Genomic DNA, 27,528 nt, shown 5'->3' on the forward strand with positions numbered 1-27,528 from the left:
GGAGCAAAGTACTTTCTTCTCAGTCAATTCTTGTTCTGAGAAATAAAGTCTATTCCATGTGAGAAATTGCCAAGAAACTGAAGATGAGAAAAAAACAGCAATTTACTGGTTTGCCCATCGTAGTCAGAATAACTCAAGAAACCTGTCATTCATTTTGACGTTTTTGCAGATCTTAATCGCACAACTTTACATGTAAGATTCTAGGTACAGTATTTATGTGAAAACCTTTGCATAAAAACTATTTGTCTCTCATTGAATGACAAACAGTTCATTGAAGAATCCCTACTGTTGACCAATCACCGACAAATGGGCGTAGACTTTGGCTAGCCTCGAGAAAAAAAGTGAGCACGAACAGCCGAAGACCAAAAATGTCACAAAATATGCACAAATGGTTCCAAACTGTTTCGGATAGGAAGCAATGAGGATGCTTTTAGCCTGAATGAGAGCCACTGAGCCTGACCAGCCAGTTAGCCAACAAAGTACTGATTGGCTCCTCATCCTCTAGCTGGGGGAGGAAACTGGGGGTGCGTCTGAAATGGGATCCTATCTCTTATGGCCTGGTCAAACTTACTTACCTACATACGTAGGGAATAGCGTGCCATATTAGACACAGGGCTCCTAGGACTGAGTGAGTGAGTGTATGAGTCAGGAGATATGAACTGGAGGCGTCCTGACCTGATCTCATCCTGTGGCCAGTCATTACAACACACACCCACTAATTACCACTCACCCACTTGACTCCTTAACCTGTTGAGTGTAGGGGGCAGTATTTTGATGTTTGGATGAAAAACGTACCCAAATGAAACTGCCTATTTCTCAGGCCCAGAATCTAGAATATGCATATAATTGTCAGATTAGGATAGAAAACACTAAAGTTTCCAAAACTGTCAAAATATTGTCTGTGTATAACAGAACTGATATTGCAGGCGAAAACCTGAGGAAAATCCAACCCGGAAGTGCTGTTTTTCCTGAAAGCTCTCTGTTCCATTGCCTGCCTCTGCTCCATTTAAAGGGATATCAACCAGATTCCTTTTCCTATGGCTTCCACATGTTGTGAACAGTCTTTAGACAGTTTCAGGCTTTTATTTTGAAAAATGAGCAAGAAAGATCACATCGCGTTATGGGATGGCTGGGTGCCAGCAGCGTTTTGCATGCGCAACAGAGTGGAGCAGACATTTTCTCTCTCTCTCCTATTGAAGAAGCTATCGTCCGGTTGAAATATTATCGATTATATTGTAAAAACAACCTGAGGATTGATTATAAAAAACATTTGACATGTTTCTACGAACTTTACGGTTACAATTTGGAATTTGTCTGCCCGGTCGTGACCGCTCGAGCCTGTGGATTTCTGAACATAACGCGCCAACCAAATGTATTTTGGATATAAAGATTATTTTTATGAAACAAAAGGAACATTTATTGTGTAACTGGGAGTATCGTGAGTGCAAACATCCAAAGATCAAAAGGTAAGCAATTCATTTTATTGCTTTTCTGACTTTCGTGACCAATCTTCTTGGCTGCTAGCTGTTCGTAATGTTTTGTCTGCTGAGAGAGTTGTCCTTACATAAACGCTTGGTATGCTTTCCCTGAAAAGCTTTTTTGAAATCTGACACGCCAGGTGGATTAACAACAAGCTAAGCTGTGTTTTTCTATATGACACTTGTGATTTCATGAAAATAAAATATTTTTAGTAATTTAAATTTGGCGCTCTGCAATTCAGCGGATGTTGACGAAAATGATCCCGCTAACGGGATGGGTGCATCAAGAAGTTAATGTGGAAAGTGCGAGACAGGAGTGTGAGTGTGGGGCTACTTATTAACTTATCTATCTTTCCACTCTACATCCATTCACAGTGCAGACAGAGGGCTGGAGAGGACATGCCTCAGTGAGGAAAAAACCAACTGCTTTCAGAGATGTGATAGTCTAAAAACCAACCACACGGAGAGAATCCCCAATGGCCGACATGCATTAAAAACCATATTGAGATCTCTGGGCAGCAATTCAGAGCTGTAGGTTTTTAAACACACAATTTAAAAGTCCTACATTTGATTTTAGTCACACTCTAAATACACCTAGTGTTAAAGACACCTAGCGCTAGCCTTTATAATTAATCAGTCAGAGGATATTAATAAAAACAGCCGTGGCAAGGATCTGTGGTAGCCATTACGCTTCCTGCTTTGCAATTAAGAGTGGCACTTGACAGTTAGGTTTGGAGCAGTCCTGGCCTGCATCTGTTCAAACACAGATTGGTACATGGCGGATGACTGATAACTGAGGGAGAGCGACTTGCACGCCACATTAGAGGAGAGACCCTACTCTGCAGTACACCCTCAGGGGTAGGCTAACCATACTACAGCCCTGAGATAGGCCTTATCGTCTTCATACAAGAGCAACATTGTCCCTTTTGTCTTTTCTAAATCCCACATCAATGTAATCTAAGAGCTTTACTCTTTATCGAAGGAGACAACAATGCAGCCCGTCAATCACGTGGAGATGTCTGACACCAAGCTATGTAGCGTTTGTAAAAGGGCAATTCCATGATAAGCTGAAAAATAATGTTTGCTAAACAAATACCAATAATTTCAAAGTTTAACAAACCATACAAGTCCATGCACAGGACTACTTATACCAATTTACACTGAACATTTTACAAAAACACATTTCCTGGCAGAATTGTGCATATCCAAAGTTCAATAACAGAATTTCTGTAAAATCTCCTTGTTTTTTTGTGTCCACATTTTCCAAAAACTCATGTCTGGTCCAATTTAAGATTCAACGATGTCTGCAGAAAGAATGGGGTGTCAGCTATGACATGACACATTGATGTGGATTTTTTTAAATTTAAATTTTGGTTATTGAACTACAGTAAATGAAGTGGATTTACACCCGATAACTGAATTTCATCATGTGTCCCTGATCTGTACTACAAAGAAATGCATAATTATGGATATGAATGTCTTCATGGTGATGTTTCCCAAATAGGTACACAAAAGTTACAAATATGCTTTTTTGTACATTGGGGTATGATTCTACACACTGGCTATTATTTTAAATGAGCTCTGCCCCAACAATAGAATATTTGGTTGGTCAAATCTGAACCAATCATAGACATATGTTTCATACGTTTTGACATCAAAGTACAGAACAGTAGAGCTCCGTAGAGTACAGTACAGAACAGTAGAGCTCCGTAGAGTACAGTACAGAACAGTAGAGCTCCGTAGAGTACACTACAGAACAGTAGAGCTCCGTAGAGTACAGTACAGAACAGTAGAGCTCCGTAGAGTACAGTACAGAACAGTAGAGCTCCGTAGAGTACAGTACAGAACAGTAGAGTTCAGTTCAGTACTAGGGATGTTCACGGTTAACCATTGATCGGTTAGCTGCAGAAAACACATTTAACAGGTCATGCTTATCAGTCTATAGGTTAATCAGCATAATTTACTGGAATTAAATTGGCGCGGGTATATTTTCGTTAGTCATCATGTATCACACGCGCACAGCAACCCCATAATGACAGAGAAAACTGTAAACAGTTTAGCACGTTTTTTTTTAAATAACAGAAATACCTTATTTACATAAGTATTCAGACCCTTTGTTATGAGACTCGAAATTGAGCTCAGGTAGATTGTTTCCATTGACCATCCTTGAGATGTTTCTACAACTTGATTGGAGTCCACCTGTGGTAAATTCAATTGATTGGACATGATTTGGAAAGGCACACAAGTCTATATGAAGGTCCCACAGTTGACAGTGCATGTCAGAGCAAAACCAAACCATGAGTTCGAAGGAATTGTCCGTAAAGAGCATTTCACTAGCTAGCTGAGCTGTTCAATAAGAAAGCGGCTGATATGAATCAATTACTGTAGCTAGCTAGCAAGCCGTCCTCGGAGACAATGTTATTGGGGAGCGGGAATGTCAGATTCTTATTTAAATTTTAACTGTCATTGAATTTGGTGGGTACTACTAGTTTCATATCCGAGGCGAGAGAAATTGTCCGCCATGTTTTGTGTTTTGTCAAGGGCTCAGAGTGAAGTCATGCACTCAAGTCTCAACCGAATCACCCAAATGGCTTCTATGTTGAGATGCATCAATATTTATGAAATTGCCCCCCCGCCTTCCGTAGGTTGATCATTGTAGCCTACTCTACATTTAGCCAATTTAATTCTGCTATTTTTATTCCATTTTGCATTGATTAGAAAAATCCCACTTCACTTCCTACACATGGAGACTAGAGGTCGACCGATTATGATTTTTCGATACCGATTATTGGAGGACCAAAAAAAGCCGATACCAATTTAAAATATTCGGCCTATTTTATAATTTTTTATTTGTAATAATGACAATTACAACAATACTGAATGAACACTTATTTTAACTTAATATAATACATCAATAAAAATCTATTTAGTCTCAAATAAATAATGAAACATGTTCAATTTGGTTTAAATAATGTAAAAACAAAGTGTTGGAGAAGAAAGTAAAAGTGCAATATGTGCCATGTAAAAAAGCTAACGTTTGAGTTCCTTGCTCAGAACATGAGAACATATGACAGTTGGTGGTTCCTTTTAACATGAGACTTCAATATTCCAAGGTAAGAGGTTTTGGGTTGTAGTTAATATAGTATTTATAGGACTATTTCTCTCTATACCATTAGTATTTCATATACCTTTGACTATTAGATGTTCTTATAGGCACTACAGTATTGCCAGTGTAAGTATAGCTTCCTACGTGGGCTCGAACCAGGAACACATCGACAACAGCCACACTCGAAGCAGCGTTACCCATCGCTCCACAAAAGCCCTCTGCAAGGGGAATAACTTCTCCAAGTCTTAGAGCGAGTGACCTTTGAAACGTTATTAGTGTGCACCCCGCTAACCAGCCATTAGGCTGATGGACTTGAAGTCATAAACAGCGCTCTGCTTGCGAAGAAATGCTGGCAAAACACACAAAAGTGCTGTTTGAGTGAATGCTTACGAGCCTGCTGCTGCCTACCATCGCTCAGTCAGACTGCTCTATCAAATATCAAATCATAGACTTAATTATAAACACACAGAAATACGAGCCTTAGGTCATTAATATGGTTGAATACAGAAACTATCATTTCGAAAACAAACGTTTATTATTTCAGTGAAATATGGAACCGTTCTGTATTTTATCTAACGGGTGGAATCCCTAAGTCTAAATATTCTTGTTACATTGCACAACCTTCAATGTTATGTCATAATTACGTAAAATTCTGGCAAATTAGTTTGCAATGAGCAGGGCTGCCCAAACTGTTGCATATACCCTGACTCTGCGTGCAATGAACGCAAAAGAAGTGACAATTTCACCTGGTTAATATTGCCTTCTAACCTGAATTTCCTTTAGCTAAATATGCAGGTTTAAAAATATATACTTCTGCGTATTGATTTTAACAAAGGCATTGGTGTTTATGGTTAGGTACAGTCGTCCAACATTTGTGCTATTTTCGCAAATGCGCTTTTGTTAAATCATCCCCCAGCGTTGCATCGATTATATACAACGCAGGACACGCTAGATAAACTAGTAATATCATCAACCATGTGTAGTTATAACTAGTGATTATGATTGATTGTTTTTTACAAGATCAGTTTAATGCTAGCTAGCAACTTACCTTGGCTTCTACTGCATTCGCGTAACAGGCAGTCTCCTTGTGGAGTGCAATGAGAGGCAGGTGGTTATAGCGTTGGACTAGTTAACTGTAAGGTTGCAAGATTGGATCCCCCGAGCTGACAAGGTGAAAATCTGTTGTTCTGCCCCTGAACAAGGCAGTTAACCCACCGTTCCTAGGCCGTTACTGAAGATAAGAATGTGTTCTTAACTGACTTGCCTAGTTAAATAAAAGGTTAAATTAAATGTTTTTTTTTTTTTTTTTTTTTACAAAACTTTTTTTTTTTAAATCCTCAAAATCGGCCCCGAATAACACCAGCGCCCTAATTAAAATGGCCCATTCTGATTAATCGGTCGACCCCTAATGGAGACCGACTGTAGCGTCACTTTGATTGACCGACAACAGTTTTTTTTTTAATGGGGCACACTCAAACTCATAAAACTCTTGTTTTAATAAAATGTTGAATGTAATGGTCTATTAAAAAATGAATACTCTCCCAAGTAAATTGAATACTAACGTCCGTTCGGATACTGGAATAACCGTGCCCATCCCTAGTACTGTGCTGTCCAAATTTGTGAACCCAACTGTGGTTTGTGACTACTATGATTTCCCATTGTAGCCAATCAAAATTGTAGAAATTCCGTTACCGATTTGGTATCAGTAAAAACACTAATTAATCGATAGGCCCATCTTAACTTGTTACTTCTGTGAACTTTCATTATTCTCCCATCTCATGAGGGAGAGAAATGAGAAAATATCTTAGGTGTTTTTTGTAATGGAATTTCAAGGCACAAAGCAATGTTTCTTCAATTTCTTCAAAATGAATCATAAGTGTTTATTAGTTGGCAGGTGTCTTTACTTCAACATGATTTTATTTTGATGCATTTCTAATACCTTTTAAGACCTTTTCTGGTAGATGTGTTCTAAGACCCATCTTCTAACTGTTTGACCAGAAATCAAAGCCTTGGCTTCTTCCACATTTTTAGTGACAGAAAAGGGTTGAAAAACATATATATGGCCTTAATTTCTCAGAAATATAGGCTCAGCTTTCCAATTTAACATGCTCCTATGAATTCACATGTTGGTGCACGTGGATCCTTTTACATGGAAATGACCAAAAGCACAACTGCAGATAGAGAAATACTACATCTGTAGATTGCACATGTACAAGCCAGACAACAGGAGTATAATTGCAATTTTCCAGAAATCCTGGTTGGAGGATTCACAGATTTCCTGCTTAATCCCTCCTGATTCCATGAATCTTGACACTGAGATTTCTAGAAAACTTGGGAATTTTGCAACCCTATACATTTATCGACCAATACTACAGGACAGAGAGAGAGAGGGAGTGTGCATGGTTGGCAGGGTGGGTTAAATGTGAGAATCATGTGGGTTGTAAAGCAGCAAGAAGCTGTGATGCACCCCGAAGGGACACTAGGGTTTCAGAAGCCCTAATGTGTCACATAGCTGTGGTGTGGTTTTACATCAGAGAAACCTACCACATAGCCACTTATGTATAGAATTACAGGTATGCCCAAGGTAACATTCCCAGCAAAAATGTGTGTATGAGCTGTGAGTGCTTCGAAGGGTGGGTGTGAGATACTGTATGAATGAGTAAAAATGTGACATAAAAGGTGTGCGTACTGTGTAGCGTGATTCAAAATGTGGACGTGTGCTTCAAAATGTGTGTGATTGAGTGCATACTGCACAAGCAGGCAGGCAGAGAGAGGAGAGCGGGACAGATGCCAGTGTTGTGTGTTATCTGACTGGTCAAACTAGTGAAAAACAGTTTAATGCCTGTCAGCAGCTCAAACACATAACTGTGCACTCCACCCTCTCCATTTAGTCTCAAATGGGCTTGACTCAGTGTCTGTAGAAATGGCATCATATTTCCTATATAGTGCATTATATGGGCCCTGGTCAAATGTAGTGCACTATATAGGGAAGAGGGTGCCATTTCAGACCCAGCCTGTGTGTGGACAGAGCCGAGCTAATGCGCAACAGCATTGTTCCAGGCAGGCTAGCGTAACAGCATAGGGAAATGAAGATGGAGTGGCTTGATTTCATTTATGAGCAGGTGCATCCATTTTGTGCTGCTCTTCCCCTGCCTCGCTCGTTCACATTCAAGCGCTTATCAGAAATTGGACACGCTGGTGACAAATTGAGCCTGTGATTAAAGGGAGAAAGAGGAAAGCTTTTAAAGTGCTGCTGATTGGGATCCCAGACTGTCCTCACATAGGAATCAGAGGTGGGGTTGTGTGTGTACACATGTGGGACAGTGGTTCCCGACACCCCCCTCTCCAGGTGTTTCAACGGCTATCATTCCTCCTCTGAGTGCTCAGCAAACAGATCCAAATCAATGCAGCTGTTCCTCGCTCTGAGGACAGACACACTCGCGAGAGGAGACTCCAGCATAGGTCAGCAGCAGCAACACCAGGGTGTAAGGCAGCTTGATTTAGGAGGAGGCTCACTGCAGCTCCAGTAGTCTGAGCTGTGGGAGAGCTAAGGCCATTAAATCATCCTAAAAGGGCTTAACACGCACAAACCACCATGCAGACAGGCAGTGTTACACAACCAGCCACAGAACTGAGCAGAGCAACGCCACACTCAGTCTGGCTTGGAACATTTATCCACAGCGCCATTAAACTATCCTGATCTCTTATACATATAGCCTAAATGCACAGACACACACACACAGTCAGAGATGCACACCAAAATGTGGTGAGAGACTAAGCCTTCCCTGCATGCCAGGCCCCTTTCCCGCCCTGTATGCCAGGCCCCTTTCCCGCCCTGTATGCCAGGCCCCTTTCCCTCCCTGTATGCCAGGCCCCTTTCCCGCCCTGTATGCCAGGCCCCTTTCCCGCCCTGTATGCCAGGCCCCTTTCCCTCCCTGTATGCCAGGCCCCTTTCCCTCCCTGTATGCCAGGCCCCTTTCCCTCCCTGTATGCCAGGCCCCTTTCCCGCCCTGTATGCCAGGCCCCTTTCCCGCCCTGTATGCCAGGCCCCTTTCCCTCCCTGTATGCCAGGCCCCTTTCCCGCCCTGTATGCCAGGCCCCTTTCCCGCCCTGTATGCCAGGCCCCTTTCCCTCCCTGTATGCCAGGCCCCTTTCCCTCCCTGTATGCCAGGCCCCTTTCCCTCCCTGTATGCCAGGCCCCTTTCCCTCCCTGTATGCCAGGCCCCTTTCCCTCCCTGTATGCCAGGCCCCTTTCCCTCCCTGTATGCCAGGCCCCTTTCCCTCCCTGTGCTGGATTTCCTGGTCGATACAACCCGAAAGCCCAAACAATTATATTTTCTATCCATGTACAGCAGCAGGTAAGGTCAGCTCAATGTCAATGTTGACATCAACACAGGGCCTGTCTGAGATAAAATAGATCCTTCTCTGTGAACCAGGGTGTCTAAAGGTATGTTGCCAGGGGAAGAAAGTGGCAGACATTTGGGATCCCTTCATGTCCTTTGTGCGTTTGCATGCGTGCCCCCACTGCAGAGTGCGCTAGCTCCCGGCGCTTATCCTGCATGGCGAACATCTCACCCGTGTGTCTGCATGGGAACATCTGGCCCTCCCAGGCTCACAGAGCAGCAGTCCCGGCCAAAGCACACCGCACTGCCCGCCCATCCATCTGTCTGTCCAAAGCCAAAGCATACCACACAGTCTATTTATTCACTACATCCGTCTCTGTCATAGCCAAAGCATACCAGTCTCTCTGTCTCCCAAAGACAGCACCTCTCTGCCCTTGCCACTCACTGGGAGAGGAGGAAGCATGGTCTGCATTGCAAATACCCGATTGTCACAAAAGTATTCATATTTATTGAGATATTATTCCCGAAAGAACTAGGAGTATACCAGTTATGGTTAAAATGAGCCACACACACACACTTGCATCATGCCTTCTCAAACTACCTAACTCACATGGACAGCTAGGTGAAAGATTGCTAATGTTTAAAGACTGATGAGGCCCGCTCAAAAGGTTTATGCAATTGAACGCAACATTAACGCACCCGACAGCACATTCTTCGACATTGACCCTCTTTCTCCTGCAATAAGGCCCGGAGGCAACAGTCAGGCTGAGATAGCCGACTTGAGCTGATGAAGGAGGGGACTTTGGATGGAGCAGCCTAATGATAAATTAATCTCTCAGTTATGGCTTGGCTAGAACAGCCCAGACCCAACCAGGGCAGCTCAGAGGACAAATGACCTTTATCAAAGTTGACATGAACTGAACACCACCACCACCACCTCAATATCACATCAACACTACACCAACAACATCATATCAACACAGCTTATATAGTACACACTGCCTACAGGACAGTGTGTACTAGGCCTATATAAAGTAAATCTGCTGTTGATGTGCACAAGTGGTTATTTCATGTGAACTATTTAGCAGAAATGAGAGACGTGGCTTGCGCTAATCATCCCATCACTATTCCAGCTGCCATGACATAGCTGCACTTCCTCTGCACCTTCAGGAGGTCTGCTAGTCAGGGATAATTGGGGTCTCTAAAGAGCAGACCCATCGGCCCCCCACACACTGCAGAGAGACAGAGAAAGAGAGAGATGGGTAAAGGAATCCTCAGGGCAGGGTGTGGATGGCTGAGCTGCTATACCCTGTTCTGCTCCCTCTCTGTCACATGGGAGAGGCAGGCAGCAGGCAGTGACACAGGTGATTTAGTGAGGAGTCAGGCAGGGTGCAGGGTGGCTTAACACAGCCTGCTGGCCTTAGCAACAGACTAGACATCCATATGGAGTGCCACTGATAAGGCCCAGCTAGTATGTTCGTTCAGCTAGAGCACTGAATAATGGGGGAGGAAAAAACAATGGTGATAGGGAAACTGCACAATTAAATACACTCCACATACAAAAACAACTTATACAATGTGTAGGTCGAGGTATGAGATTGTTTTTGACCGTAATAAAATATGGCATTTGATAAGTTAAAGTTGTTTGAAAAAACATGCAGCACTCAAACTCAAAGCATGCGAATTACAGATGCAGACTGAATGACAAATGAGTTTGAGGGGGTCTTTAGAGGGGTCTGCAATTCATTTGCTAATACATCCATCTAACTGTGCGTGCCTCATCTAACAAGAAGAGAGGTGAGTGGAGTGCTGCTGGTATTAAAAATCTTGTTCTGGGTGTGTGGGAATCTCTTAGGAAGCATGGCCCTTTGCCCTAAAAGCCTGGCCCAGGCTGTTGAATGGGTTCAGCACATAATTTTTAACTACGTTTGATTAACCCCAAAACTCAAATTGTGCATTTAAATCTATTAGGTCATTATGCAGCCGTATGTGGGTGGTGATATGGTGATACAAAGTGTGTGTGTGTTTGAGAGAGAGAGCACTGTAAAACAGTCCATTCGGGGGAATTAAAGAAGCCAAAAAGGACAGGTTTGTTGTTCTTTCAAAACCTGCTGGCACTAGCAATCAAATCAAAATGTATTTGTCACATGTGCAGAACTTAAAGTGAAATGCTTACCTATAAGCCCTTAACCAACAATGCAGTTAGTGAATATTTCCTAAATAAAAAAGCAACAAAATAAGAATAATGAGGCTATATACAGAGGGTACTGGCACTGAGTTAATGTGCAGGGGTATGGTTTAGTCGAGGTAATATGTACATGGGTGTCATTCAGGTCATTCGTTCAAAGAAGAGCAACAGACAGTAGCAATAGAAAGTCAGCAGTACCTTCATTTTATTAGCTTATACATACCACAGTGGTATGATGGTTCCTGTCAGCTTCATGGGAGTAGTACGGAATTTAAGGCAGGCACTCCTCCCTGAGTGGAAAGAAGATTTCCAGAAAGATTAACTCAGCTTCCTTTAATAGCCCCTGACAAGAGGTAAAATCAGACATTACAGGAAGCTATGCTAAACTGCCTCCTCACTGTAGTTAGTCATGTTCCTGATCTGTCTCTCACCCCCCCCCCCCCCCTGTTCACACTGCTGTTGATCAAAACCCTAATGTCAGTGGTGTGGGTTGGCAAAAATCGAGATCTCCCTATAGGACAGGAGCCTGTCAGGCCAAATTCCTTGTTCTATACAAAAGGGGAAAAAGAGACAGTGGAATGGGACTAACAATGCTTTACACAAAGTAGGCCTAACAAAAGACAAAATAAAACACTCAGGAGAAAAAGTGATCTATAAACTGCACATTGTGAAAATAAGAGATTGTTTGGTATTTTTGACGGTAGGCCTAACAAATCATTTCACATCTTTTTATCTGCCTGAGGACTGGGCATATATCATGTCTTACGAGTGCGAGATACAAATAGTTGACGTCTGAAGAAAAATCATTTTTCTAAAACTCCACAAATTTCTTGTTAACAAACTATAGTTTTGGCAAGTCGGTTAGGATATCTACTTTGTGCATGACACAATTTTCCCAAACAATTGTTTACAGACAGATTTTTTCACTGTATCACAATTCCCCTCAGACGTTTACATACACTAAGTTGACTGTGCCTTTAAACAACTTGGAAAATTCCAGAAAATTATGTCATGGCTTCTGATAGGCTAATTGACATAATTTGACCTGTGGATGTATTTCAAGGCCTACGTTCAAACTCAGTTCCCCATCGCTTGACATCATGGGGAAATCAAAAGAAAGCAGCCAAGACCTCAGAAAAAAAATTGTAGACCTCCACAAGTCTGGTTCATCCTTGGGAGCAATTTCCAAACGCCTGAAGGTACCACGTTCAGCTGTACAAACAATAGTACGCAAGTATAAACACCATGGGACCACGCAGCAGTCATGCCGCTCAGGAAGGAGACGCATTCTGTCTCCTAGAGATTAACGTTCTTTGGTGCGAAAAGTGCAAATCAATCCCAGAACAGCAGCAAAAGACCTTGTGAAGATGCTGGAGTAAGCCAGTACAAAAGTATCTATATCCATAGTAAAACAAGTCCTATATTGACGTAACCTGAAAGGCCACTCAGCAAAGAAGAAGCCACTGCTCTAAAACCGCCATAAAAAAGCCAGACTACGGTTTGGAACTGCACATGGGGACAAAGATTGTACTTTTTGGAGAAGTGTCCTCTGGTCTGATGAATCAAAAATAGAACTGTTTGGCCATAATGACCATCGTTATGTTTGGATGAAACGGGGGGAGGCTTGCAAGCCGAATAACACCATCCCACCACAAATTGAGTGCATGTAAACTTCTAACCAACTGGGAATGTGATGAAAGAAATAAAAGCTGAAATAAATCACTCTCTCTACTATTATTCTGACATGTCACATTCTTAAAATAAAGGTGATGATCCTAACTGACCTAAGACATATCATTTTTACTAGGATTAAAATGTCAGGAATTGTGAGAAACTGAGTTTAAATGTATTTAGCTAAGGTGTAAACTTCCAACTTCAACTGTATGCATACACAATTTTTTAATTTTCTTTATTTGTATTATTTTATACATTGTAGAATAACAGTGACAACATCAAAACTATTAAATGACACATATGGAATCATGTAATAACCAAAAATATATTTTATATTCTTCAAAGTAGCCACCCTTTGCCTTGACAGCTTTGCACACTCCTGGCATTCTCTCAACCAGCTTCATGAGGCAGTCACCTGGAATTCTTTTTCAGCAGTCTTGAAGGAGTTCCCACATATACTGAGCACTTGTTGGCTGCTTTTCCTTCACTCTGCGGTCCAAAGCATCCCAAACCATCTCAATTGGGTTGAGGTCAGGGGATTGTTGAGGCCAGGTCATTTGATGCAGCACTCCATCACTCTCCTCGGTCAATTAGCCCTTACACAGCCTTACACCAAAAAGTACTCAGGCAGGAGTACACACACACCTTTCAATACAACGCATTGTCCTACCTAGTGTCTCCGATCTGGCGGTCTCAGTAAAAACAAATATTGCATTCGGAAATGATGTGCCCCTATCTGTCCGTATTTGTTTTTAAATAAAAACAAAAATGAGCAGTCTGAATTGCTTAATATGAGGAATTTGATATATAGCATTTACTTTGTACTTTTACACAAGTATGAAAATGTTGTACTTTTTTCACCACTGTACTTATTAAGTATATTTAAAACGAGATATTTTTAAACATTTACTCAAGTAGTATTTTACTGGGTGACTGAGTTCAGTCATTTGTTATTAAAAGGTATCTTTACTTTTACTCAAGTATGACAATTGAATACTTTATACATCACTAGTTTGAGGTCTTGGTCCTTTTGAAAAACGAATGATAATCCCACTAAGCGCAAACCAGATGGGATGGCGTATCGCTGCAGAATGCTGTGGTAGCCATGCTGGTTAAGTGTGCCTTAAATTCAAAATAAATTGCCAATGTCACCAGCAAAGGTCCTACCTTGGGCTTGTTCCTACCCATCTTTCCGATTTGGTCCTGCAGTATATACCTACACGTACGCTACGGTCACAAGATGCAGGCCTCCTAATTGTCCCTAGAATTTCTAAGCAAACAGCTGGAGGCAGGGCTTTCTCCTATAGAGCTCCATTTTTATGGAATGGTCTGCCTACCCATGTGAGAGACGCAGGACTCGGTCTCAACCTTTAAGTCTTTACTGAAGACTCATCGCTTCAGTGGGTCATATGGTTGAGTGTAGTCTGGCCCAGGAGTGTTAATGGTGAACGGAAAGGCACTGGAGCAACGAACCACCTTTTCTGTCTCTGCGTGGCCGGTTCCCCTCTCTCCACTGGGATTCTCTGCCTCTAACCCTATTGCAGGGGCTGAGTCACTGGCTTACTGGTGCTCTTCCATGCCGTCCCAAGGAGAGGTGCTTCACTTGAGTGGGTTGAGTCACTGACATGGTCTTCCTGTCTGGGTTGGCGCCCCCCCTTGGGTTGTGTTGTGGCGGAGATCCTTGTGGGCTATACTCGGCCTTGTCTCAGGATGGTAAGTTGGTGGTTGAAGATAGTGGTGTGGGGGCTGTGCTTTGGCAAAGTTGATGGGGTTATATCCTGCCTGTTTGGCCCTGGCCGGGGGTATCATCGGATGAGGCCACAGTGTCTCCTGACCCCTCCTGTCTCAGCCTCCAGTATTTATGCTGCAGTAGTTTGTGTGTCGGGGGACTAGGGTCAGTCTGTTTGTATCTGTTATCCGGTGTCCTGTGTGAATTTAAGTATGCCCTCTCTAATTCTCTCTTTCGGAGGACCTGGGCCCTAGGACCATGCATCAGGACTACCTGGCATGATGACTCCTTATTGTCCCCAGTCCACCTGGCCGTGCTGCTGCTCCAGTTTCAACTGTTCTGCCTGTGGCTATGGAACCCTGACCTGTTCACTGTAATTAAAATAATTTATGAACATTTGAACATCTTGGCCATGTTCTCTTATAATCCCCACCCGGCACAGCCAGAAGAGGACTGGCCACCCTTCATAGCCTGGTTCCTCTCTAGGTTTCTTCCTCGGTTTTGGCCTTTCTGGGGGAGTTTTAAACTAGCCGGCGTGCTTCTACACCTGCATTGCTTGCTGTTTGGGGTTTTAAGCTGGGTTTCTGTACAGCACTTTGATATCAGCTGATGTAAGAAGGGCTAAATAAATACATTTGATTTGAAAGCACCCCCACACCATGGGAACCACACATGGGGAGATCATCCGTTCACCTACTCTGCGTCTCACAAAGACACGGTGGTTGGAACCAAAAATCTCACATTTTGACTCATCAGACCAAAGGACAGATTTCTACCGGTCTAATGTCCTTTGCTCGTGTTTCTGGCCAAGCAAGTCTCTTCTTATTATTGGTGTTCTTCAGTAGTGGTTTCTTTGCAGCAATTCAACCATAAAGGCCTGATTTAAGCAGTTGAACTCCGAAGCTTTTATTGGGGCTGCAATTTCTGAGGCTGGTAACTCTAATGAACTTATCCATTGCCGCAGAGGTAACTCTGGGTCTTCCTTTCCCATGGCGGTCCTCATGAGAGCAAGTTTCATCATAGCACTTGATGGTTTTTGCGACTGCACTTGAAGAAACGTTCCTAGTTCTTGAAATATTCCAGATTGACTAACCTTCATGCCTTAAAGTAATGGACTGTCGTTTCTCTTTACTTATTTGAGCAGTTCTTGCCAGAATATGGACTTGGTCAATTACCAAATAGGGCTATCTTCTGTATTCCACCCCTACCTTGTCAAAACACAACTGATTGGCTCAAATGGATTACGGAAAGAAATTCCACAAATTAACCTTTAACAAGGCACACATGCATTCCAGGTGACTACCTCAAGAAGCTGGTTGAGAGAATGCCAAGAGTGTGCAAAGCTGTCATCAAGGCAAAGGGTGGCTACTTTGAAGATTCTAAAATATTATTTGTTTAATACCTTTTGTTACTACATGATTCCATATGTGTTATTTCATAGTTTTCATGTCTTCACAATTATTCAACAATGTAGAAAAAATAAATAAACTCCCTCGATTGAGTAGGTGTGTCCAAAATTTTGACTGGTGTTATATTTAATATATAAGGGATGCACAATATAATCGGTGAAGATATCGGAATCGGACGATATTAGCTACAAATGCTAACGGTGTCTAGTTTAAGGTTCCGATGTGTAAAACCGATGTCAAAGCTGACGTGCATACCTATATAACATAGGTACATGACGCCTCATAAAATTTTGCACTACACATGCAAAACAGCATTCCTAACCTAGCCCGCAATGTCTGCTGTGTGGATCGAGCAGTCAACAAGTCAAGCAGTCATTTGAAAGAGTAAGAACATTTCGGCGAGACAACTCAAAGTCAAAATCCATTAAAGCCAAGATAATGGAATTCATTGCCCTTGACATTCAACCGCTCTCTGTCGTGGGTGATGTTGGCTTTCGCAACTGGTCGAGCACCGGTACACACTACCAAGTGTGCCATTTTTCAGATGAAGCCCTATCGGAGTTACACAGTAATAGAGTCACTGCTATTAGCTTCACGACATACATACATACTATGGAATGCCGTTTGGGCCTTTGTGTGTCAAAAAACATATAGTAGCACTGTCAAAGCTGTACAAAGAAGTCTGCAAAGAAGCGAACACCGGCCACGAACGATGTGCTTACAACACCATGTTGGTAATAAAGCATAATTTGGTTCAACTGCAACTTCTGGGGTACCTAGTTAACTTTAGCTTGGTAGCTAGCAAGCACCAATACAACCAGCCTGAAAACAATGACCAGTAGAAACTGCAGCCATTTTCATTATTCTTAGCAATGATTTTGGAATCCTTGAGAGTAATTATTAGCTAGGTAGCCACTTGTTGTTCGCCTATTGAAATTGAACTGCAGTTCATGAAAATAAATAGGTAGCCAGCTACTTAACCCTGTTGCCCAAAGCTAACGTTATAAGCAGCCAGCGAGCTTCATCTGGCTAGTGAGGCTCGACCGAACAGGGCTATGTGTTGTGAAGCTAGCGACAATAAGGATTTGGCACAATAGTTGACTTTGCGGTTTGCCTTCAAAATAAAACAACCTCTTTGATGCAGACAGTTACAATTGGTGGAATCATGCCATATTTAGACTAGATAATGTTAAACAAGGTTGGAATGTGAAGCAATAAAATGGGGTATCAGTCTTCTCGGTGACACCCACAGAACACAACTGTGAAGAGATTATGCAAATATTAGCGTAGTAGCTCTTATTGGGAAACTGTGAGAAATCACCTCCCCAGTCAGCCTATTGTGTGTATTGACATTCACATCGCACTGTACAGCTTTAACTAAGGATTGGGGATCAATTAAATTGGGTATCAGTCTACTCAATACCCAAGATATTTCTTCCCAATGTCCTGAGAGTTAGCAAACATCCAAGCAGTATTGTTTTTCCTCTGGAAAAGTGTTCAATAAACATAGGTTGACAAATGTGGCTCAATTCACAGTTGTTTCAGAGTCCAGCAATAAGAGCTATAATGCTAATGTTCTCTGGGTGTCACAGAGTAGACTGATACCTATGGATTGTGGATCAATAACATGGGGCAAGGCTGTACAGTGAAATAAGTACGCCCCCAATGCAATTCTAAAGTATAATACAGCCAGTGTGATTTCAGATTTGTCAAATTAACTAATTGTTTTTATATTACATTCCAACCTCGTTTAGTATGATCTATTGAATTATGGAAAAATTATACTATTTGTATTCATTTGCATCACTGTCAATGACATACTTTTATTTTGAAAGCTAACAGCAAAGTCCACTATTGTGGCTAATCCTTTTTGGGGCTAGGTTCACATAGATGGGTCTGACCACCATTAATACAAATAAGAACTGTCTTAAAAATTAGGGTAATTTTAGATGATGACACCTAGCTATATAGTTAGCTAGCTAACTATAGCCACGAAAACAGATTGCCGTTTTGCTGTTTCTAGGGAAGAAAAATGTTTGCATCCATGAGCAACCTAGCTTTATTTAAGACCAGCACTGAAGGTGCGCAAGACAACTTTACCAGCATCATAGCATACGTATCGATGGATCGTTGTGACATTACACGATCACTCGTAATTCATATAACTATGTAAAATATTGTGTTAAAATATAACATGCAATCATATTCAGGTCCTGATTGGTCAACAAACCAATTTGATGTGCATCTTTTTTGACACACAAAGACCCAAACAGCGTTCCATAGAAATCCTGGTAGAGAAAGAAACGACTGAACAACGAGACACAGCAAATAAGTGAAAGAAATAGGTTTTGTCTATGTTTTACTGGTAATAGGGACATACAGTGCCTTGCGAAAGTATTCGGCCCCCTTAAGTTAATACTTTGTAGCGCCACCTTTTGCTGCGATTACAGCTGTAAGTCGCTTGGGGTATGTCTATCAGTTTTGCACATCGAGAGACTGAAATTTTTTCCCATTCCTCCTTGCAAAACAGCTCGAGCTCAGTGAGGTTGGATGGAGAGCATTTGTGAACAGCAGTTTTCAGTTCTTTCCACAGATTCTCGATTGGATTCAGGTCTGGACTTTGACTTGGCCATTCTAACACCTGGATATGTTTATTTTTGAACCATTCCATTGTACATTTTGCTTTATGTTTTGGATCATTGTCTTGTTGGAAGATAAATCTCCGTCCCAGTCTCAGGTCTTTTGCAGACTCCATCAGGTTTTCTTCCAGGATGGTCCTGTATTTGGCTCCATCCATCTTCCCATCAATTTTAACCATCTTCCCTGTCCCTGCTGAAGAAAAGCAGGCCCAAACCATGATGCTGCCACCACCATGTTTGACAGTGGGTATGGTGTGTTCAGGGTGATGAGCTGAGTTGCTTTTACGCCAAACATAACGTTTTGCATTGTTGCCAAAAAGTTCAATTTTGGTTTCATCTGACCAGAGCACCTTCTTCCACATGTTTGGTGTGTCTCCCAGGTGGCTTGTGGCAAACTTTAAACAACACTTTTTCTGGATATCTTTAAGAAATGGCTTTCTTCTTGCCACTCTTCCATAAAGGCCAGATTTGTGCAATATACGACTGATTGTTGTCCTATGGACAGAGTCTACCACCTGAGGTGCTGTAGATCTCTGCAGTTCATCCAGAGTGATCATGGGCCTCTTGGCTGCATCTCTGATCAGTCTTCTCCTTGTATGAGCTGAAAGTTTAGAGGGATGGTCAGGTCTCGGTAGATTTGCAGTGGTCCGATACTCCTTCCATTTCAATATTATCGCTTGCACAGTGCTCCTTGGGATGTTTAAAGCTTGGGAAATCTTTTTGTATCCAAATCCGGCTTTAAACTTCTTCACAACAGTATCTCGGACCTGCCTGGTGTGTTCCTTGTTCTTCATGATGCTCTCTGCGCTTTTAACGGACCTCTGAGACTATCACAGTGCAGGTGCATTTATACGGAGACTTGATTACACACAGGTGGATTGTATTTATCATCATTAGTCATTTAGGTCAACATTGGATCATTCAGAGATCCTCACTGAACTTCTGGAGAGAGTTTGCTGCACTGAAAGTAAAGGGGCTGAATAATTTTGCACGCCCAATTTTTCAGTTTTTGATTTGTTAAAAAAGTTTGAAATATCCAATAAATGTCGTTCTACTTCATGATTGTGTCCCACTTGTTGTTGATTCTTCACAAAAAAATACAGTTTTATATCTTTATGTTTGAAGCCTGAAATGTGTCAAAAGGTCGCAAAGTTCAAGGGGGCCGAATACTTTCGCAAGGCACTGTGTATATATATATATATATGTATATATATATATATATATATATATATACAGTTGATGTTTAGACTGGTGTTTTGCGGGTACTATTTAATGAAGCTGCCAGTTGAGGACTTCTGAGGCATCTGTTTCTCAAACCAGACACACTAATGTACTTGGCCTCTTGCACAGTTGTGCACCGGGGCCTCCCACTCCTCTTCTATTCTGCTTAGAGCCAGTTTGCGCTGTTCTGTGAAGGGACTAGTACAGAGCGTTGTACGAGACCTTCAGTTTCTTGGCAATTTCTCTGATGGAATAGCCTTCATTTCTCAGAACAAGAATAGACTGATGAGTTTCAGAAGGAAGGTCTTTGTTTCTGGCCAATTTGAGCCTGTAATTGAACTAACAAATGCTGAAGCTTTAGATACTCAACTAGTCTAAAAAATGTTTTGCTTTTCTTTCAAAAACATTTCTAAGTGACCCCAAACTTTTGAACGGTTGTGTGTGTGTGTGTATATATTATAAAATTGATATATTATAAAATATATATATTATAAAATATATATATCCTACACAGTAATGGAGATAGGTGACAGCAATTAACATTTTGAATGTTTTCCGGTATCCACTCTCCTCCATTCCTGGTCAGCTGGTGGTGTTGATGTTGCTCGACCCTAGCAGCACCTGGGGCCTCATTTATCAACCGTGCGTAAATGTCTTACTAAATTCTGGCGTATGTGGAGATTCTAGGATGTGGAGATAAAATTATTTGGATGTATCAAACTGTTGCACACACACTGATAAATCAGAGCCTTATTATATTTGTGCGGTCGTGAATGAGCGCTCCAATCCCGCAAACTTTGGCCGCGTATTCTGCAAGATTGGTTGTCCTTTCAAACAATTGAAAAGTAAATGCTACAGCCCACACGTCAATGCAAAAGACTAATTGTCCAATATTTTGTTTATCAATACATGGTTGTGCATCCATCTCTTGCCTTCATATAGGCTCTGAAATTAAATAGGCTATGTAACGCTCCTAATACACACAGCAATAGGCTACTGTAGCTTATCCATACTGTCAAGGCTACCTACCGGTCTATTGATAAAAACTGATAAAAATTGTACTATTTGTTGTGTAGCGGTAATAATTTAAAAGCAGTTATGTCAGAAAAGGACATTTCCTTCAATATGATTATGATTTAAGCCTTTATTATAAAAGTTAAATATACATTAAATGACATGCAGCTGTGCGATTCCCTTACCAATGGCAAATGCATCCGTTTTGATGATTTTATTAGCTTACCATTGTTAGAATTCCTGTGCATCAAACACCTGCCATTTCCCTCAAAGTAAGAATAAGCCTATTTGCTTGCAATACAGTTGATAAACCTACTAGAAGTTTTGGGCAGGCACAGATGGAGATTTGGTGAAGATACACATTTTCTAGTAAAGTTCAAAATACTATTTCACCAACCTTTGTGGGAAAACTGGAGCACACAGTGTTGAGTATTTTTTTGTGCGCACGCACCTTGATAAATGAGGCCCAGGCCCTGGTTCCTGATGGGGTGAGAGCAGGGGGGTAATTTACGATTCATTACAGCAAGCTGACACGATGGCCTGGCCAACCCATGCAATGAAACCCTGGATTGTCAAATACAGGAAGATGGGTGATTCCCTTTGACTGAGCACACACACACAAACTGAGCACAGTATACACTCAGTCAGGCTTGCACAAGCACTTTAAAATGTGGCTCCAGCCTTTCAAATTCCAGAAAGCCACCATCTCAATCCACGGCAATCTGCAGCTGAATGAAGTGAAAGTACTTCTGTTCTGGGGCTATTTTTCACAATGTGAGTAATACAAAGAGGATGTGCAGCAGCCGGTACACAACTACATGATAAAAGTTAACATTTTTGCTTCAATTCAATGTATCCTTTGTAAACTCCCCCCCCACCCCTTTAATAGGAATACATGGAGGCTATACACACACACACACACACACACACACACACTAGCCGGACGTAATGGACAATTTCATAATTCACTCCAGAGCTCGACAACCGCAGACAAAGGAGGGAAATGGCAAGAGATCCGCCAATCATTGATCACTGAAAGACTTCAGACAAAGGGAGTCCAAACAAAACGAGGATGCTGCTTTTCTTCCCTGTGGCATGTTCTGTGTCACTCAGCAGCTCTATTGCAACCAAATCCTCACAATAAAGGAGGTCACTGACAAGAGACTCTTACAAGAGCACTGACCCCATTTTAACCCTATACAGGTGGCATTGTGCTGCTAAAACAGGAAGCAAACACCCTTTTCAAAGGATGTAGGACCAAGCTAGGAGGTTAAAACTATTAGGGACGATTTCAAGTTTTCATAACAATCGGAAATCTGTATTTTGCTGATTTATTTTTTTATAAATACATTTTATACCTTTTTTTTTAACTTGGCAAGTCAGTTAAGAACACATTCTTATTTTCAATGACGGCCTAGGAAAGGTGGATTAACTGTCTTGTTCAGGGGCAGAATGACAGATTTTCACCTTGTCAGCTCGGGTTATCCAATCTTGCAACCTTACAGTTAAAACTAGTCCAATGCTCGTAACCGCCTGATTACATTGCACTCCACGAGGAGTCTGCCTGTTACGCGAATGCAGTTTGGGCAGCCTGCCTCATTGTGAACTAATTTGCCAGAATTTTATGTAATTATGACAAAGCATTGAAGGTTGTGCAATGTAACAAGAATATTTAGACTTAGGGATGCCACCCGTTAGATAAAATACCGAACGGTTCCGTATTTCACTGAAATAAACGTTCTGTTTTCGAAATGATATTTTGCGGATTCGACCATATTAATGACCAAAGGCTCGTATTTCTGTGTGTTATTATGCTATAATTAAGTCTGATTTGATAGAGCAGTCTGACTGAGCGATGGTAAACAGCAGCAGGCTCGTAAGCATTCTTTCAAACAGCACTTTCGCCAGCAGCTCTTCGCAAGCACAGCGCTGTTTATGACTTCAAGCCTATGGCTGGTGTAACCGATGTTAAATGGTTAGCTAATTATCTGGGTGTGCGCTAATAGCGTTTCAAACGTCACGCGCTCTGTGATTTGGAGTAGTTATTCCGCTTGCTCTGCAAGGGCCGCAGCTTTTGTGTGATGGGTAACGCTGCTTTGAGTGTGGCTGTTGTCGGTGTGTTCCTGGTTCGAGCGAGGAGAGGGACGGAAGCTATACTGTTACACTGACAATACTATAGTGCCTATAAGAACATCCAATAGTCAAAGGTATATGAACTACAAATGGTATAGAGAGAAATAGTCCTATAAATACTATATTAACTACAACCTAAAACCTCTTACCTTGGAATATTGAAATCTCATGTTAAAAGGAACCACCAACTTTCATATGTTCTCATGTTCTGAGCAAGGAACTCAAACGTTAGCTTTTTTACATGGCACATATTGCACTTTTACTTCTCCAACACTTTGTTTTTGCATTATTTAAACCAAATTGAACATGTTTCATTATTTATTTGAGACTACATTTATTTTATTGATGTATTATATTAAGTGTTCATCCAGTATTGTTGTAATTGTCATTATTACAAATGTTTAAAAAAATTGTCCGATTTATCGGCATCTTTGGTCCTCCAATAATCGGTATCGGTGTTGAAAAATCATAATCGGTTGACCTCTAGTTAAAACAGTGCTCTTTATAGTCCTATCTGTAAAGATAATTCTAATAATAATGCTAAAAAAAGCTCATAGGTGTGGTGGTTAGTGAGGAACATGCAGCCTAGCTTAACCTTCTCATAAGCAAAACAACTCCAGTAAAAGACTAAAATAGCGTGGCAGATTGAGACTGCACATCATATAATGCATTTTTATACTCAACTCCTGGGAAGAGAAAGCGTATGACCTAAAACACTTTCTAATATGGAAATGACAATACTTGAACACATCCGATTGCTTGCCGTGACTTGATTCAGAATAAATTGAATATTGACTGCCGTAGTTCCCTGGGTGATTTCCCTGGCTGGATTCTCTGGTATTCATGTCATACTGCCTAACCTAGTGGACTAAATCAACACTGACCACCTATGAACTGTGATTACAGCCAGCCAAACTCCCTCCTGCAGAAACACCATCAGCCCTGCACTGTACACACACACACACACACACACTCCAGGAAATGCAGCCAGCTGAGGAGGACAAAAACAGGGGACTAGAGGAGACATAAACAACATATGCTAAACTGGATTGAGCTGAGCACTACCCTTGTTTACTACCTCTATAGCAGGGGTGTCAAACTCATTCCATGGAGGGCCAAGGTTTTTTTTCTTTCAATTGAGACCTAGACCAGGGGTTCTTTTTCAACCTGGGCCCCTATTCCAGCATTGGGGAACATCCCGCACCCCACCTGCGCAAGCTCGCACGCCACATCTATTTCTATGGGTACAAGCACTGTTCATGACACAAACTGTTCACACCACTTTTATTGGTGGAGAGAATTTTGCAGGTTTAAAGCTTAATTCCTGCAATTCTACCCATTTTCTCATGGAGTGCAAAGAAAATGTATCATTTTTAAAGCTAATTTTCTTGCAATTCTATACAAGTGACAAAAAAAAATACAACAATATCTAAAAAACATTAGCTGACATGGGCTAGTTGATCTGGACATTTTTGACAAGTTATAAATAGCTCTAAGATATGCAATGACTAACATGACAAGAGGAACTGATGATGCACCACCCAATTTCGAAATTGTACCTTGTGCATTACAACTTTCAAGAGTAAGTTTAAAGCCAGACTAAGTTCCTTTAAAAACATTTTTTTAAAGTATGGGAACCACTGACCTACACAACCAGGTGAGGGGAGTTCCTTACTAATTAGTGTCCTTATTTCATCAATCAAGTACAAGGGTGAAGCGAAAACCCGCAGACACACGGCCCTCCGTGGAATGAGTTTTACACGTGCTCTATATGGTATTAAAACGAGTGTAGTGCATTTCACCCCAGTGCTGATTTCAGGCAGTAGCCCAATTCAGCATGCAGTGCAGAGCAGACAGGCGCTGGCTGCTAAATCCACCAGTCTGTGTACAGAGGGCTCAGTTACTGGTTACTGGCGTTTGGACAATGCAGGTGTCAGACAGAACACAACGCCTGTCTGGAATAGCAATTCAGCTCAGTGCATCTGCGGAGGGACTTGTTTAAAGTGGAGGTCGAACAAGAAGTGACAGTTGGATTTTACTGCTCTGACTGAATGACAACCATTGCTAATACTGCAAGTATTTCCTTCTGTATTTCCTTCAGCCTGGCTCCTATGGCTGCTGTCCGCAAGCCTCTCTGACTGTCGCGATCAGCAAAAATAGAGAAAGGATCTGCCACTTTTTCTGACTTGGAAACAAACAGCCATTGACTGACATGCAAGAGATTACCCTGTGAAGGTCACAATTTATCCTAGTCTTCAGACACCCTTTCACAACAAAAACCCAAGCCCTTTTTACGACAAAACGTCATCTGGCCATTTCCAAATCTCAAGGCATGGTGGTACCATTCACTATCAGCAACAATGATCTCTAACAGGACCAGAGGGTTAGGCTGTATAAAGGCCTATATTCTGATTGGCTCTCTCAAACACAAGACACATTTGTCATTTAACTCTTATCCAGAGATGCATAGATGCTCTTATTTTTTCGTACTGGTCCCCTGTGGGAATCGAACCAACAATCCTGGCGTTGCATGCGCCATGCTCTACCAACCGAGCCACACATGCCATTGAGAGGTGCTGCTGATGATAAACTAAGCAGGTTACGGCAAAGTGCAATAGCACCGACGACCACCACCACTCAGATCTCACCCTCTCCCTCACCCTCAGTCAGTGCTGGGTCAGCACTGCTCTGATCTGAGGCTCAGGCTGAGCCACTGACTGCTCAATCAGGCCCACAGAAACACTAGCTCCCTGTCGGCTCAGATAACCAACAGCTTTATCACTTGAGAACACGAGAGCCATGACATACTAAGCTCTTTCATACTTCTCATTACATCCAGGGATAAGATTACAAAGGGCAAAAATAAATAATATTATTCTCATGCAAAACTTTCCACAGCCAGCGCCTTATCTTCAAACAAGAGTAAACAAAAACATTGACCTCGAAAAACCAAAAGAATGTTGTTTTGGTCACGCTCAGTTTATGTTCTTGTTAAGAAATGATAGTGGCTAGGATTTAGCTCAATAGTGGAACAGTACCTCTGTCTCTCACCCCGGGAGTGATGACCAATGGACATGTGGTATTTGATATATGGCACACCAAAATTAGCATCCCTCAATGTCCAGGATACGGATTTGAGATCAAGAAAGCAAAAAGGCTGGTGAAATTCAACTAAAGACACCCTTTGACCCAACCACATCTAAGCAAGTGTCACATTTCAGTAACTAAGCAGGGCCTACAACAAATCACCTGCTGTTTTCTCAGACTTTCACAGTTGTCAGAAAACAAACTCTCAGACATTGAACTCACGACCAGGATCACAGCCAGCCAGGCCAACTCAGTCTTGTGATTAATTAAAAAGAAATGAAAAATCTATATTGTAATATATCCATCTTGTGTCTCAACCCCGCCAGCTTGATGTTCATGGTGCGGCAGGTAGCCTAGTGGTTGGAGCGTTGGACTAGTAATCAAAAGATTGCAAGAGCAAATCCCCGAGCTGACAAGGTAAAAATCTGTCGTTCTGCCCCTAAACAAGACAGTTAACCCACATTTTTTAGGCCGTCATTGACAATAAGAATTTGTTCTTAACTGACTTGCCTTGTTAAATAAAGGTAAAGTAAAAAAACTTAATGTCAAGTATCACACTTTCTTCCAGCTCAATTCCCTTATTTCTCAGTCATCACTTGATCTCCACCTTTACTGTAATAGCTGGCATGATCCTGTCTAACCTAGGGCTGGGGGATGTGGCCTAAAAATAATCTAGATTTTGTTCCAATTTATTGTCGATTCACGGTATATACAGTACCATTCAAAAGCTTGGACACCAACTCATTCCAGGGTTTTTCTTTTCTTTTTACCATTTTCTACATTGTAGAATAATTTTGAAGACATCAAAACTAAGAAATAACACATATGGAATCATGTAGTAACCAAAAAAAAGAAAAGTGCTCAACAAATCCAAATATATTTTATGTTTGAGATTCTTCAAAGCAGCCACCCTTTGACTTGATGACAGCTTTGCACACTCTTGGCATTCTCTCAACCAACTTGATGAGGTAGTCACATGGAATGCATTTCAATTAACAGGTGTGCCTTGTTTAAAGTTAATCTGTGGAATTTCTTTCCTTCTTAATGCGTTTGAGAGTTGCAGTGAAAAGAAAGACAAGACAGATGTGTGCTGTGTTATACTTTGAAGCCTGAAGGTTGATTTGATTATTTTTTTTAAAGCAGTTGTGTGTACTGTACATGTGAACGGGGCATGTTGAATCCCAACGAATCAATCCTGGATGCTCGTGTTGCAAAAAGCAAAGAATAAAAAAAGAGCAGTGACAGCCATGGAGCTGGCGGAGGAGCTGAAGAACTGGAAAAGCCTCCTGCTTTATTTAAGAGTCATGTATGGGAGTACTTTGGCTTCCCTGTCAGATATGATGATGGAAGAAGGGTGGTGGACAAATCCATTACGGTGTGTAGGCATGTGTCACAAGAAAGCTGTATGATCATGGAAATACATTGAGCATGGCCACACATTTAAAGCGTCATCACCCTGGTGTGTCAGTGACGGGAGCCAACTCAGTCATGAGACAAACTTCTCACC

At 41.7% G+C, this 27,528-nt stretch overlaps 1 protein-coding gene across 27 annotated transcripts in view; it reads right to left on the reverse strand.

The window, feature by feature from the left end:
• LOC135548610 (protein FAM222B-like) overlaps window positions 1-27,528 on the reverse strand; it is a 75,426-nt gene that overhangs the window by 24,002 nt on the left and 23,896 nt on the right. For 17 of the 27 annotated variants that reach the window (XM_064978407.1, XM_064978380.1, XM_064978394.1 and 14 more), the window contains one exon: window positions 11,339-11,405. The exons of 5 other annotated variants lie outside the window; for them this stretch is intronic. The gene's annotated coding sequence lies outside the window, so the exon portion shown is untranslated. Of the gene's footprint in view, window positions 1-11,313; window positions 11,406-27,528 lie in introns of all 27 variants that reach the window. 5 more of the 27 variants (XM_064978389.1, XM_064978398.1, XM_064978392.1 and 2 more) reach the window with 1 other exon arrangement.

Source organism: Oncorhynchus masou, chromosome 11, assembly GCF_036934945.1.
Source record: "Oncorhynchus masou masou isolate Uvic2021 chromosome 11, UVic_Omas_1.1, whole genome shotgun sequence".
In the NCBI taxonomy this organism is placed as follows: Eukaryota; Metazoa; Chordata; class Actinopteri; order Salmoniformes; family Salmonidae; genus Oncorhynchus; species Oncorhynchus masou.